Source organism: Carassius auratus, unplaced genomic scaffold (assembly GCF_003368295.1).
Source record: "Carassius auratus strain Wakin unplaced genomic scaffold, ASM336829v1 scaf_tig00215412, whole genome shotgun sequence".
In the NCBI taxonomy this organism is placed as follows: domain Eukaryota; kingdom Metazoa; phylum Chordata; class Actinopteri; order Cypriniformes; family Cyprinidae; genus Carassius; species Carassius auratus.
The window spans coordinates 1,142-15,322 of NW_020528077.1; the positions used below are offsets into that span (position 1 = coordinate 1,142).

The 14,181-nt window shown below is 40.7% G+C and overlaps 1 long non-coding RNA gene across 1 annotated transcript; it reads left to right on the top strand.

The window, feature by feature from the left end:
- The first annotated feature begins 9,158 nt into the window (after positions 1-9,158).
- Positions 9,159-10,028, top strand: LOC113094623 (uncharacterized). The gene is made up of 3 exons (XR_003288137.1): positions 9,159-9,327; positions 9,424-9,829; positions 9,918-10,028. It is a non-coding gene; the product is annotated as an uncharacterized LOC113094623 (long non-coding RNA).
- Positions 10,029-14,181: the final 4,153 nt, after the last annotated feature.

A 14,181-nucleotide genomic window follows, 5' to 3' on the forward strand; every position in this document is an offset into this window, starting at 1 on the left:
CGATCATACAAGTAACCAAGGTGAAAAAGTCCACTAAAACACACTTTCTTTCAGAATACTTCCATAATGTTCTTAAAGTGCTTTATTTTCACACTAATTTTGTAGTAAAAACTATTCTTTACTTAAGATACCAACATCTATGTGTACTCAACTGAGCTATTTTGAGTCCGCATGGAAATGAACTAAAACAGGTTTTTAACAATGTATTTAGTCACCACCTGTAGTACACTTGAACCCATCTTTTATACACTGTTAAAATTACTCATCACACCTGTAGAAAACGGACTTGTGAAGTATTTAAAATATAAGAATGATATAAAATGTCCAAAATGTATGTATAATGTATTCCCCACATTTTTTTTTTATTATTATTAATTGACTTCAAATTTATTGTAACTAATATTCCAGTTCGGCTATATGATATTCACATACACTTTTATATACATAGTACGATCAAGTACACTTTTACTATGTCATTAGTAGCACTTTGTCCACATAAAAAAAAAATATATATATAGCACTTAATTGTACTGCAAAAGCAAAGCATGCTTTCATGTAACATGCTTATTTATTTTGGGCTAGTCAACTTGTCAAGGATGAAAACTCAAGGTCCAAATGCTAGTGCCAGAAGTTTGTCAGTGTTGTCCTGCAGATGAAAGCAGGATCTAGTAGCACAGAAAAGACAACAGACAGAACCGAACTGTCGGTGAATGAGTAGACTAATCCAAAAACATTCACAGAGATAAAGGCAGGACACAAACACAGGAGCTAGCTAAATTTATAGCAGTATAGTATAAATACACACAGATGTAACTCATGTTTACATCATTGCTCTAACTGTAAACCAACAGGAAGTGATAATTTTGCACACTGCAAGTCATTTAAAAAATAAATTAAAATATTAGACTATTTCAGTGTCTTGATGGAATGACTTTATTGTACTTACTTTAAATTATCAGTGTTGTGCTGCTGTAGCTTTAGATGAGCTCACGATTGACTGAGGTCGGAGGTCAAGGTCAAGGTCAGCCATTTTGTGTTGACATCATTGTAGTCCTTAAGTGTCACCACAGTCAGCACTTAAGAATCAGTCTTAGACTTAAAGTCATTTTTAGCTTCTTTATAGAAGTCTCCTACTCTTAGAAAAGTCTTACTTTTTTCTAAGAGTCTTTTTACACTTAAGTCAAAGCTTAAGACTACTTGTTTGAGAGAAAGGACCACAGGTGCTTAGGAGGTTATAGTTCTCGCCTTGGAGCGTCTGTCAGAACGCAGGACAGGAGGCAGGAATCAGTTTGAACAGTTTACTGAACTTTCTTCAGCAGCACAGACATACATTCGACAGCAACATTGCCACACTTTACAATATAGGTACAAAGTTGGATGCAGCAGTTGGCACTCAGCTTATGTTTATGGAGATGGTAGATTTAGATCATAATCATAAGCATGTTGGTTGTGTGTCGTGTGGCTGCAAATAAACAAAACAGTAATCAATGTTACATAAAGCATAATTATTGATGTGGATTACTAAGCATCATGTCTAGCCACAATACAACAGCTTAACCAGGCTGAATCATAACTTAGAAGTCACAATTTCTTCACTTATTAAATTGTACATAACAAATAATAAGGTATGTGTTTTCAATAATCCAAGAGCAACACTTCAATCTCTAACAAACAACGTGCATGAACATTTTACAATGACGTTCATCCAATACTAACGATATGGCATGACTCATCAATTCTATCGAGTGGATGTATTACCCAAATACTCGATTATTTCTAGATATTCACATATATAATAAATCTTAAACAAATGATGAAAAATTAGAGACTCACTTTTCTCAAATGGACGCACACAGTTATTAATAATTAACCCCAACACTGCATCGCGACTTCAGGAACAGTTTTCCTGTGGCGTAGCTGTTATTGTCATGTGCAATCACTTCCAGCACATCTACTAAAAGCCACTAGATGGCGCTTTTGCGCTACCTTTGTAACAGCCCGCCCCACATTTGGCAGTGTAAATGTGTTCCAATTGAATTTTAATCATCATTAGGCAGTTCAGGCAGCTTAATTAACCTTACCACAGGTCTGGTAAACTCTTGTTATCGACCTTTCACCTCAGCTGCTCTTACATGTCCATCAGCACTAGGAAACACCCTCACCACTTTGCCAACTAACCATAGAGCCCTTGGCAATTGGGGATCAACCATCATCACGACAGACCCCTCTGTAAGATCCGCAGTAGTTCCTTGCCATTTCTGCCTCAGCTGCAGACCAGGTAAGTAGTAACTTATAAACTTGGCCCAGAAGTGATCCACCAGTATCTGACTTTGTCTCCACCGTCTGCGGCTTAGGCGTTCAGAATCTTGGTAGACAACTTGCGGAAATGAACTACTGGGCCGCCCCATCAGAAGATGATTTGGTGTTATTGGGTCAACATCTGAGATGTTGGATGACACATACCCCAACGGTTTAGAATTCAAGATCGCTTCCACCTCAATTAAAACTGTTCTGAGTACTTCCTCGGGAACGCTCTGTGCTCCAATTGTGGTGCTAAGTGCTGCTTTCACAGAGCGAATCTCTCGCTCCCACACTCCTCCAAAGTGTGGAGCTGTTGGAGGATTGAAAGTGAAAGTTGATCTGATGTTTCGCCAGCAAACCTTGCAGGTCAGTACTCATAACAGAGAAAGCCTCTCTCAAACTCTTTCTCTCCTCCTCTGAAATTTGTCCCTTGGTCTGAGTAAAGCTCAGCAGGGGTACCACGGCGTGCGGTAAACCTTCGTACAGCCATCAAGAAGGCATCTGTATCAATGGAGGTGAGTACGTCCAGATGCACTGCTCGAGTGGTAAGGCATTTAAATATAATACCCCACCGTTTTTCTGTACGCCTGCCAATCTTCACCTGGAATGGCCCAAAGCAGTCCATCCCAGTGGAATAAAATGCTGGCTTGAACAAACGGAGTCGAGCAGGAGGCAAGTCAGCCATCTTTGGTACAACAGGTTTTAGATCTCAACTTTCGGCACTCCAGACAGGCATACTGGTGCTTCCGGACAGCCTCGCGCCCTCTCAATATCCAGTAAGACCGCCGAAGTTCAGCGAAGACACGCTCTGGTCCAGGGTGGCATAATCTCTGGTCCCAATCCTGGATTAATAATTTGGTGATGTAATGGCCCGGATCTAGCACAATAGGGTGTTTGAAGTTTGGATCCAAATCCTCTGCTCTACGAAGGCGGCCGCCAACTCGGATGATCTCATCTGTTGCATCAAATTCAGGAGCCAGAACAAGAAGGCGACTACTGGAAGGAACTGATTTGTTGGCCTTGAGAAGGTGGTATTCCTCCCGGGAAACTTTCGAGCTGGGACTGTTGAATGAGGAAAGGACTGCCTGCTGATAAGCCCTGGAAGTAGGTGAAACGTCTTGCTCTGCTTTATCATGCTGAAGTGTGCGTGCTGTGGCCTCCACTAGTTCACTCCATGTAGCATACTGACTTGAATCAGGGACAGACTTATCCGAGCTGGTTGAGATGAAATGACAGAACAAGGACCGTCGCAACTCTGTAGGGTCTTCTTCATATGTCCAAGCTGGAGCTTCAGGCCACTCATGAGGTGGTTGCAATAGAAAGGATGGGCCTTGACACCACCTATTTGGTTGTGCTAGTTCCACCAAGGATTTGCCCCTGGTCAGGTCATCTGCTGGGTTAAGGGTGGAGCTCACATACCTCCATGACTGCTGATCTGTGAGCTCTTGGATTTCAGCAATCCTGGTTCCCACAAAGACCTTGAATCGACACGAGTCTGACCGGAGCCATGTCAGGACGGTGGTCGAGTCGGACCACAGGATTGTTCTCTTGATGGGTAAGGTGAGCTCACTGACTATCAGCTTTGCAAGTTGAGCTCCAGTGACTGCTGCACATAGCTCCAGTCTTGGCATGGATTGTTGTCTTTTTGGTGCAACTCGAGATCTGGCCAGCAGGAAAGCCAGGTGAACTCCACCATAGGCATCTTCAGAGCGTAGGTAGGCCACTGATCCATATGCTCTGTCAGATGCATCACAGAACACATGGACCTCTCTTGTCACATCTGGCTGGTCCATTGTTGTGGGAACATAGCAGCGAGGTAAGGTAATACAAGATAATTCAGGCAGTTCTGATACCCATGCATTCCAGGCTTGCAGCAGCTCCTCAGGTAGTAATGGGTCATCCCACTCCCTCTGTTTATCCCAGAGTCGCTGTACAATCACCTTGGCTCGAGTTGTATATGGCAATATTAGCCCCAAAGGGTCATACTGTTTGGCCAAAGTACGGTACACAGTACGCATTGTTGTTGGGCCGTAGTCATCCAGTCTATGCTTATAGCCGATGGTATCTGTAGGGCAGTGCCATCTTAGTCCTAATGTAGACTCTTGAATATCAGCAGAGTTTTGGGTGAGCCACAGTTCAGCATTATCTGAGCGAGCTTCTTGAGGAAGATGGCTGAGAATTTCGGGGGCATTACTAGCCCACTGGCGGATCTCAAAGCCCCCTGATGCCAACAGGACTCGCAATTTGTCAAGTAGTTCTTTGGCTTCAGCTTTTGACGGTAGACTCTGTAGACAGTTGTCTACATAGAAACACCTATCTACCGAATTCCTGACATCTTCTTCCTCATTGCTGTGATCGTGCACATGTTTTTGGAGGGCAAAGGTGGCACAACAAGGAGAACATGTGGTGCCAAATGGCAGGACCTGCCACTCATACACCACAGGAGGCACATCACGGCAGAGGTTTCGCCACACAAACCGAAGAAGGGACTTGTCCTCAGGCAGGAGGCAGACCTGGTGGAACATGGCCTTTATGTCTCCACTTATCGCGATGGCATGCTCACGAAACGAAGCAGCACCCCCAGGAGTGACGGACCGAGGGTTGGCCCAGGAAGAAGAGATTCGTTGAGGTTGCGGCCATGGAATTGGTAAGAACAATTGAATACTAGGCGGTTCTTCCCATTATGATGTACTAAATGATGAGGAATGAACCATGATTCCTCACTCTGTGCAACCTCTTCCTCGGTCAGCTTGCGTACTGAGCCTGCCAGTTCAAGTTTACTGATTTCTGTTATGTATGCTGAGGCTTTGTCTTCATCTTTAGCGAGTCGTTTCTCTGTACCTCGGAGACTTGGCATGACAGCATCTCTAGTTGCGTGAAAAGGGGAAGTATTTCTCTTCCGTAGCAAAGGGGTTGCATAGTGCTGGACCTTGTTATGCTCAACACGGATGGTTTTACTTTCCAGCAGTGAGAGTGCCTCTTGATCCTCTCGTGATCGAGTTACCTGTTTCTCTGATTTGAATGGTAACGTGTCCACCTGCCACAACTTCTCCACATTTCTCAGAAGTTCAGCTGTTTCAGGGTTTACTGAGGTCAGGTAACAGTTCTGGGATCTAGGATGGTGTGGTAGACCTCTGGCTGGGCCTTGTAGTGTCCACCCTAATCTGGTCCGTATAGCAACAGGTCCTCCTGGTGGTCCCAGACGCACTGGTTCTGTTGGAGTTATCAGATGAGGTTGATCAGCTCCAATGAGAAGGAGAGGAGATACTCGATCGAATGGCTCAAGTGGCAAGCCTCTGAGGTGCCGGTACCTTTTCTGTAAGGTGGCTAGTGGGTAGGAATGATCAGCCAGTCCCAGATTCTGAGCAGTGAATGCACCACTAATGTGGTAATTCCGTTTAGGCTGTGAGGCAGATGAAACACTGAAAGAGACAGAGGCTCCTTGAAGTACTTGGGTTTCTTGTCTGATTGTTCTCAATGCCAGTTCCTCAGGGATTCCACGCAAGCCGAGCTTATCTGCTGCTTCACATAGAAGAATAGTCCTCTCAGAGCCATCGTCAAGGACAGCATAAGTCTCCAGAACTCGTTCACGATACTGCAGACAAACTTTCACCACTTTCAGTAATACCCGGCTGCAGTCTGTTGGACGATTCAAGTAAGCAGTGCCAACTGCAGAGCTCAACATACATATGCCCTCTTTACCTGCCTTGGAATTGACTTCATGCAGTATCTGAAGGTGTTGGTTTTGACAAATGCTGCATGGTTTCTTAAGAGTGCAATGTGTAACAGCATGAGATCTACCACATTGTATGCACCTCTTGTTATCAGTAATCCATGTACGGATCTGCTCAGCAGTGAAAGTCTGGAAAGTAGCGCACTGACTTAAGAAATGTTCAGAGCTTTCACAATATGGACAATAAGGTAGCACTTTACCCCTTTTCCTACTTGAGGTGGATGTTTTAGTTCCTGGATCTGGGCCCTTTATCTGTGAGGCAGCTTTGGCACCATGGAGGACCGTGGCTGGTCTGGTTAGGCGGGCTGGCTTGGTTCGGCACTCAGGATTTCCTTTGGTGAATGGTTCGGTATGGCCCTGACACCATGCTTCGTACTGGAGCCACTTAGAGAATTCAGGTAATGTATAAACTGAATCGGACTGATAATACAGGTGTCGGCGGAAGTCTGCACGCAACTCTGGAGGTAGTTTGCCAAGCAGTCTGGCAACATGGGAACCACATTTCAACTCCACTTCTCCCTCTACACCAAGGGTTTCCAACATCCCCACAAGAGCTCTGATCTGTAGTGCAAACCTCTGAAATGCCTCATGATCCCCTCGCTTGATGTCAGGAGCATCCATGACTTGGGCAATTCTTTTGAGGGCTAACTGATGCGGTTGACCAAACCTCTCGTTTAAGGCTTTCATTGTGTCAGAGTATGGGGTGGCAGAGTTCAGATAAGAGTCAGCAATAAGGGAGGCTTCCTCTAATTTGAGATGGTCAACCAATATCTGGTACTTAAAGAGCTCGGTGGTATCAGCTGGCAGTAGATTCTCCAATGACATCTTCAACCTGGCGAATTCTGCAGGATCTCGATGAACCAGCATGGGGATTCGTGGCTTAGGGCCTAGATAGACTTTCTCCTGTGCTAGCAGTGATGTGGGAAAGGTTTCATAAGGCGATGGCTGTGGCTGGCTGTATGGCATTTCTGAGTGTTTAAGCCATGGTTCAGTCTGTTGCACTGATCGTGGAGCATACATAGATTGTTGCTGAGCTGGTGGAGCAACATTCGGCCAGGGTGTAGAATAGGGCCTTGAATACAGAGCTTGAGTTGGAGGGCGTGCGAGGGAAGGATACAATGAACTGCTCTGACCCTGTGTATCTTGTGAAATGGGGTTAGTTCTTATATCCCCTCGGTCAGGTCTGAGTGACGGATTCTGGAATGAGTTTACACAGGCTGGAACATAATGTGCATAGTAGGGCTGTGCTACTGCTCTCTCCACAGCTAATTCCACTGGGTTTGAATAACTGATAGAAGTAGCATAACTGACTGGGAATTCACGCTCTTCCCTAGCTCTGTATGGTGCATCATCACATACAGAAGGTGGTGGTTCAGGCCATGACTCGTCCTCCTGAGGAGGTGGATTTACTTCCAATGTTGTTCTGAGTCTCTGTGGTGTTAGGTGGGTAACTGAATGGGACTCGCCTGAGGACACAGCTGATACTTGGGTCTGGAGTGATGAGACTTGGGATAAGGCTGAGAAGGAGGCTGGTGAGGATGATAAGTGAGCAAGGTTTGAAAGGGGCTGCCTGGTTGCAGGCGAAGAAACTCTGTCATCTCTCAGTAATGGGCGTGTATCTGCATGTGGGATTTCCTCCCCACAGCATTTGGATAATACATGCTGGCGCACTCTATCTCGTAAACTCCGTATGAGCTGGGTGTCCTGGCCAAGCTGAGCTTGAATGTCCTCTAATTCAGCATAAAAGGTTCCCCACTCATCTCTTGTCGAATACTGACTTCCAGGTCTGGCCGATGCTGAACCAGCTGAAGGCACTTTCCTAGCAGTTCCATCACTCTCTGCACTGCACTCCTCTTCTCGTCTAAATGTAGTCTGTGCTGCAGTATCTGCTGTATAAGAGGAAGCCAGTTCTCTGTGGCTGGATACATTTACTTGGTAGTCTGACAAATAGGCTGGCAGTCGGACTTGACGTCTTGGCCGCACAGATTCTGGAAGGACTTCACTCTTGTCTTTAGAAGTAGCCATCTTTAACCAAGGTAAGCACTGATATCCGGCTCGAAGGACCAAATTGTTTGAGAGAAAGGACCACAGGTGCTTAGGAGGTTATAGTTCTCGCCTTGGAGCGTCTGTCAGAACGCAGGACAGGAGGCAGGAATCAGTTTGAACAGTTTACTGAACTTTCTTCAGCAGCACAGACATACATTCGACAGCAACATTGCCACACTTTACAATATAGGTACAAAGTTGGATGCAGCAGTTGGCACTCAGCTTATGTTTATGGAGATGGTAGATTTAGATCATAATCATAAGCATGTTGGTTGTGTGTGTGTGGCTGCAAATAAACAAAACAGTAATCAATGTTACATAAAGCATAATTATTGATGTGGATTAGCTAAGCATCATGTCTAGCACAATACAACAGCTTAACCAGGCTGAATCATAACTTAGAAGTCACAATTTCTTCACTTATTAAATTGTACATAACAAATAATAAGGTATGTGTTTCAATAATCCAAGAGCAACACTTCAATCTCTAACAAACAACGTGCATGAACATTTTACAATGACGTTCATCCAATACTAACGATATGGCATGACTCATCAATTCTATCGAGTGGATGTATTACCCAAATACTCGATTATTTCTAGATATTCACATATATAATAAATCTTAAACAAATGATGAAAAATTAGAGACTCACTTTTCTCAAATGGACGCACACAGTTATTAGTAATTAACCCCAACACTGCATCGCGACTTCAGGAACAGTTTTCCTGTGGCGTAGCTGTTATTGTCATGTGCAATCACTTCCAGCACATCTACTAAAAGCCACTAGATGGCGCTTTTGCGCTACCTTTGTAACACTACTCCAAAGCACATTTCTTAGAAGTTTTATACATATAGGCCCAGTAAAACTGACAGACATGATCACTTTCAACCTGTTGGATTGGTCTTGTTTTTGAACGTCTACTCAGTGATTAAAACAATAAAAGAGTGTGAGTTTGCAGGAGTGATGATATTACTGCACCGAGTTCAAAGTGCTCTCCTGCCTTACATTAAAGTTATCATATTTATCTGCTTAGAAAATCGCCATGTTTTATTTTGTGTCACCATACTTACTCTTGTAACTAATCATGTAACAGTCTTTAAAAACAGGGAAAACATGGAAGTGTTTGGTGGCTTCTAAATAATTCCCTGTTTGGATCCTAAGGAATGAATGGTGCTAAGCTAATCGCTAACATAGCGGTGCCGCACACTACAGAAATTAAGTGCATGCGCTGAGACAGGAGAGGTAAGTATCAACTCGTCTAATTTGAGGGAAAACATAGTGAAATGTGTAAAAAACTGTGGTGTTTTCCTTTAAATACCCTATTCTGTTTCCCTATAGGTTGTTCCAATGCTCCTTACCAATGGGTGATTACTGCGCCATACCTCACGCTACAACTAGATTAAAGAATTTGATCATGCAAATGCTCATTTCAGGGCAATAAGTTTTTGTGTTGCAGGACTAGTTTGATTATTGTTACTTTATTTTTATTGTGGTGAATTGCTAAGTTTTTGTATACGGTGAATTTGTAAAATTTTATATAGTTTTCTCTTTTCTTCAAGTAACAAAGTATCCTCTTAACACCTCAATGGTCTTTCCTGCAAGTGTACTACACATCAGTGCAATTTCTGGCCAGAGGGAAAATCTATCTGTTACTATGTTACAACTCATGGTGGTCTAATTCTGTGAGGAAAATGCTGGTGTACTGTTATTCTCTGACATTTCTTCAGGGCACACTTCAGAATAGGTAAGGCTATATATGAACATAACTTCCTTAAACACATTCTGAATGCATCTTGACATGCATCACCATTCAGTGAAAATCTCTCACACAGGGCTGAAAGGAGAAAAAAGATTGACCAGCTGCAACTGCTACATCAACAAGATGGCGTCTGCACACAACAGAAATCATGTTTCTATGTGTCATCTTTTGCTTCATTTAGGTGTGGCCTCCGGATTTCTGCTTTCTTGTCCCAAACACATCTTGAGTAAGAAAAGGGCCATGTGGCATTCCTGAAGGCACAGAAGTGCTGATATCAATCAAGACCTGGGCCAGCATGTGTCTACATCGGGGGTCTGCTAATTGGTGAAAACATTTGGTTTTTAGTCACATGGTCAAGAAAAGGATGAAATAATATATATATATTATATATATACATATATATATATATATATATATATATATATATATATATATATATATATATATATATATATATATATATATATTAATAGCGTATTCAATTTCAGCTTCAGTAAACACAGACATACACAGATTTGCTAAATTAATGCATAAACACGATCTTTCAAATAATAATATTATTTTCACCAGATGCAGAGGATGAACCAACTCCAGGGTGAGGCTAAAAGCGGCCAAATCTATTAAATACAAACATCATAAACCTGTCTTTTTAGACAAGAGCCAGACATTGATGTCATGTAAAATATGTTTCATGGGACAGAATCTGTATTTAATGTGATTAACATTATATTAAAACATTATAAATTGATAATTCAAACGGCAAATAAATTACGTACAGAAATGTCATTATCATTAACGTTGATCCATCGCACTCTCAAATAACCAAAACTATCGTTATAATCACTGAAGCTGTCTACACTGAGAAATGAATCCCTCACTTACATTGTATCTGTGCTCTATTGTTTATGATGAGAGAATTCGTGAAAATCAGTCGGAGAACATCAACAAAGCTGATGAGTTTCAGTTTTCAGACTCTTTTACCACTTTCTATTAATTTACACTTTGTTAGCATCATACATAATAGATTTAATTTGTTTGTGCAGGAGCATTTTTGTCCAATTTAGTGCTAATTTTGCTCCGAGAGGCAGTTCTCCTGTGGATTTGTTTGGAACTATTTTCGTTGGGAAATGGAAAAAGAAAGGCAGTAGCCTATTGTGTCTGTAACTTATAGTAACTTCTTGTTTATTCAAACACAGTAGAACTTCATCATTGCATTTGCATTCGTGCTGATGTTTTGGGGGAAACCAGCACTCTTCGTGTGATTATTGCTAAACTATACAAAAAAAAAAAAAGTCATACAGGAGGGTAATTTTACCTAATTTACCTCATTTTACCTGCGCTATCACGCAAATCATGCAGTCTAAATGTTTATTTATTTATTTATTTAATTTTTTGCAAAGTGATTGACATACACTCTAAAAACTGCTGGGTTGAAAACAACCCAATTTGGGTTATTTTGACAACCCAGCGCTGGGTCAAAAAGGGACGAACCCAGCGCTGGGTTGTTTTAACCCAACCAGTTGGGTTATCATATTTAACCCAGCCTGCTGGGTTGCCTTTTTTATGGTTTAAAATGACTATATTGCAGGGTTTAAAAAAACAGAGCGGGTGTTTTTTTTTATCACTGTATTTCAGAAGGAAAACTACTGTATTTAGAAAATGTTCGATATCATTTCGCATATGCTTGATAAGGCAGCGTTTGTGAGCTCAGCACCGCTCAGCAGCCGTTACCGGAGAAACCTACCTCTCCCGCTCTTAGCGCCTCCTGCTGGAAGTAAATAAACTCGCAGAGTGCAGCCATGTGGGGAAACAATGCATTTCTACGTTAAAATTAACCCAAATTGAGCTAGGCTTTAAACCTACAAATGTTGTTCATTTTAAATATCACTTTTACACACAAATAATAATTACCAAAAGGAAAATATTTATTAAAAACAAGAGAAAAGTCAAAAAGTAACATGTTAGAAGAAATGCAGAAAAGGATGGCATTAACAGCTACAGAGTTCATAAACAAAGCATTGAACATTTGATGAATATAACAAGATCAAATTGGACTTTGTTCAATTGTATATATATTGTATAAAAATATACGAAAACACATACAATAAATTTACAATTAGTTAGTTTTTTTTCCAACTATTCTGGCATGACAGTACACAAATAAATCACAACATTAACTTTGATATTATAACCTTTAACAGACGCGTGTGTGTGTGTGTGTGTGTGTGTGTAAGAATGTGAGCAGGTGTATGAATGACAGTGTAAACTTTTCTACTAAACAACACAGAAAAAGCATTTAACTTTTTTTTTTTAACAAATTATACACTTACAGTTTGTTTCATTGTCCATGAATACAGATCATGCATCACGGTCAATTTTCATGATCTCTTTAGCATAACTGATGTAATCATGAAGAAACCCTATCAGCACAGCATGTGACATCTTCTACATCATCCAGGGCAGCGTCCTCCTTTAAAACCACTACTGCATCAGTTTAGGGGAAAGAAGATTCTCCTCTCTGACCAGCATTCATCCCAGTCACCGCCTGCTCTTCATCAGTGGCCTAAGAGAAACACATTTGAAAAAATTAAACATTTAATTAAACTATCCATTTTCAGGTAGAGGTGTATTCACATCCGTAAGGATAGGTAAATAATCGGTTTTAAAGTTTCAACACTTTGTGTGGTTGTTTAATGTCTCAGTCCACCACAGCGCTCCAGGATGCTATAATGGCAGCACTAGTGTGAGGACAGGTGATATTGTTTGAATAAATATTGCTTTCAGAAAGCTTCTTTACTGAAACATTAAAACAGACATGACATTCACATACCTCACAATATTCACGTACATGGAGGGCTGCTCTTCAAACCGTTAGTTCACCAAATAATTAAAATGTTTATAATTTACTCTCCTCATGTTTTTCCAGACTCATACAAAATCTGCTAATTTTTTGGAAAACGTATGAATATATTTAATATTCTCTTTTTGTGTCCTCCATTGCTGGTCTGGGAGACCAATATTTTATTTTGAACATACATGTTTGCTATCATATAATTTAAGATGTATTCATATATAAATATCAGAATTTACTTCTACAAGAACTCTATATTTATGAAGCTTGAAAATACTGATTATCTAAACTATAAATGGATTAACAAATATTATGAGAAAACTAAAAATATATTAATTTATGTTGTAAAGACAGACAAAAGTCTTATAGGTTTGGAATGACTTGAGGGCAAGTAAATGATTTTTTGTGTGAACTTTACCTCTAAGAGCGAAGACCAAGAATAATGACTCTCCAAATCAGACAAGACAACTCCAAACTTGGTTTGATTTCTGCAATAAAAAACACAGACATCAATGGTCTTAATGAAATGAGCACATAATCACACTGTTGTTGCATCAAAATGTGAAGTAAACTGGCAGGAGACAACAGAAAAATTTATTTTCTAAAAATAACTTAAATAAAATCTCAAGGGAATGATGATCTCCCATGTCTCTTGCTTTTAACATCTACAAAAACAAAAAACAAACATTATTTTACTCTTAGTAAAAAAACAACAACTGATAACATGAAATTATGAAGTTTACTTGCCTTAAACGATCTTTCCCTCTCTTCAGAAGAAGCTGAGAAAACCACCTCCTCACACAAGCAGACTTGTGTGTCCTTAACTCCAGTTAGTTTGAGTTCTGCAAAGAGGGACATCAATGGTTTCAATAAAATATTAAAATATACATACATACATACATATATAAAATCACACTGTTTTTGCATCAAAATGTGAAGTTAACAGGCAGGACACAACAGAAACATAAATTTTCTAAAAAAAAAAAGTAATAATAATTTAACTTACATCAGTCTCAAAAGAATGAAGTTATCTTGTCTCTGGATTTCAACATCTAAAAAAAACACACACATTATTTTAGTCTTAGTAAAAATAAAGATAACTTGATGTTATTCTGAAGTTTACTCTCCTTAAACCGTCTGTCCCTCTCTTCAGAAGAACACCTCCTCCTCATCCTCACACAGGTCTGTGACTCCTCACACAAACAGCTTCTGTGTCTTTAACTCTCAGCGCGAGGACAATGAAGACAGGAGCTGGACAAGTCTGAAATATTACATGTAAAACATACTTTTAACAGTTACCACTTCAACAGCCTCAAAATAAATTATGCTAGTCTTTACTACACAATGCCGTTTCCTTTAGGAGACAAACATACATTCAGTTTAACCGCGAAAAAAAAGACAATTCACATGAGCGTAACCGTGACCATAACCGTCTGTTAACGCCTCAAAGAGAACAGATAATGTAAAATCTTATGTAAATATGACA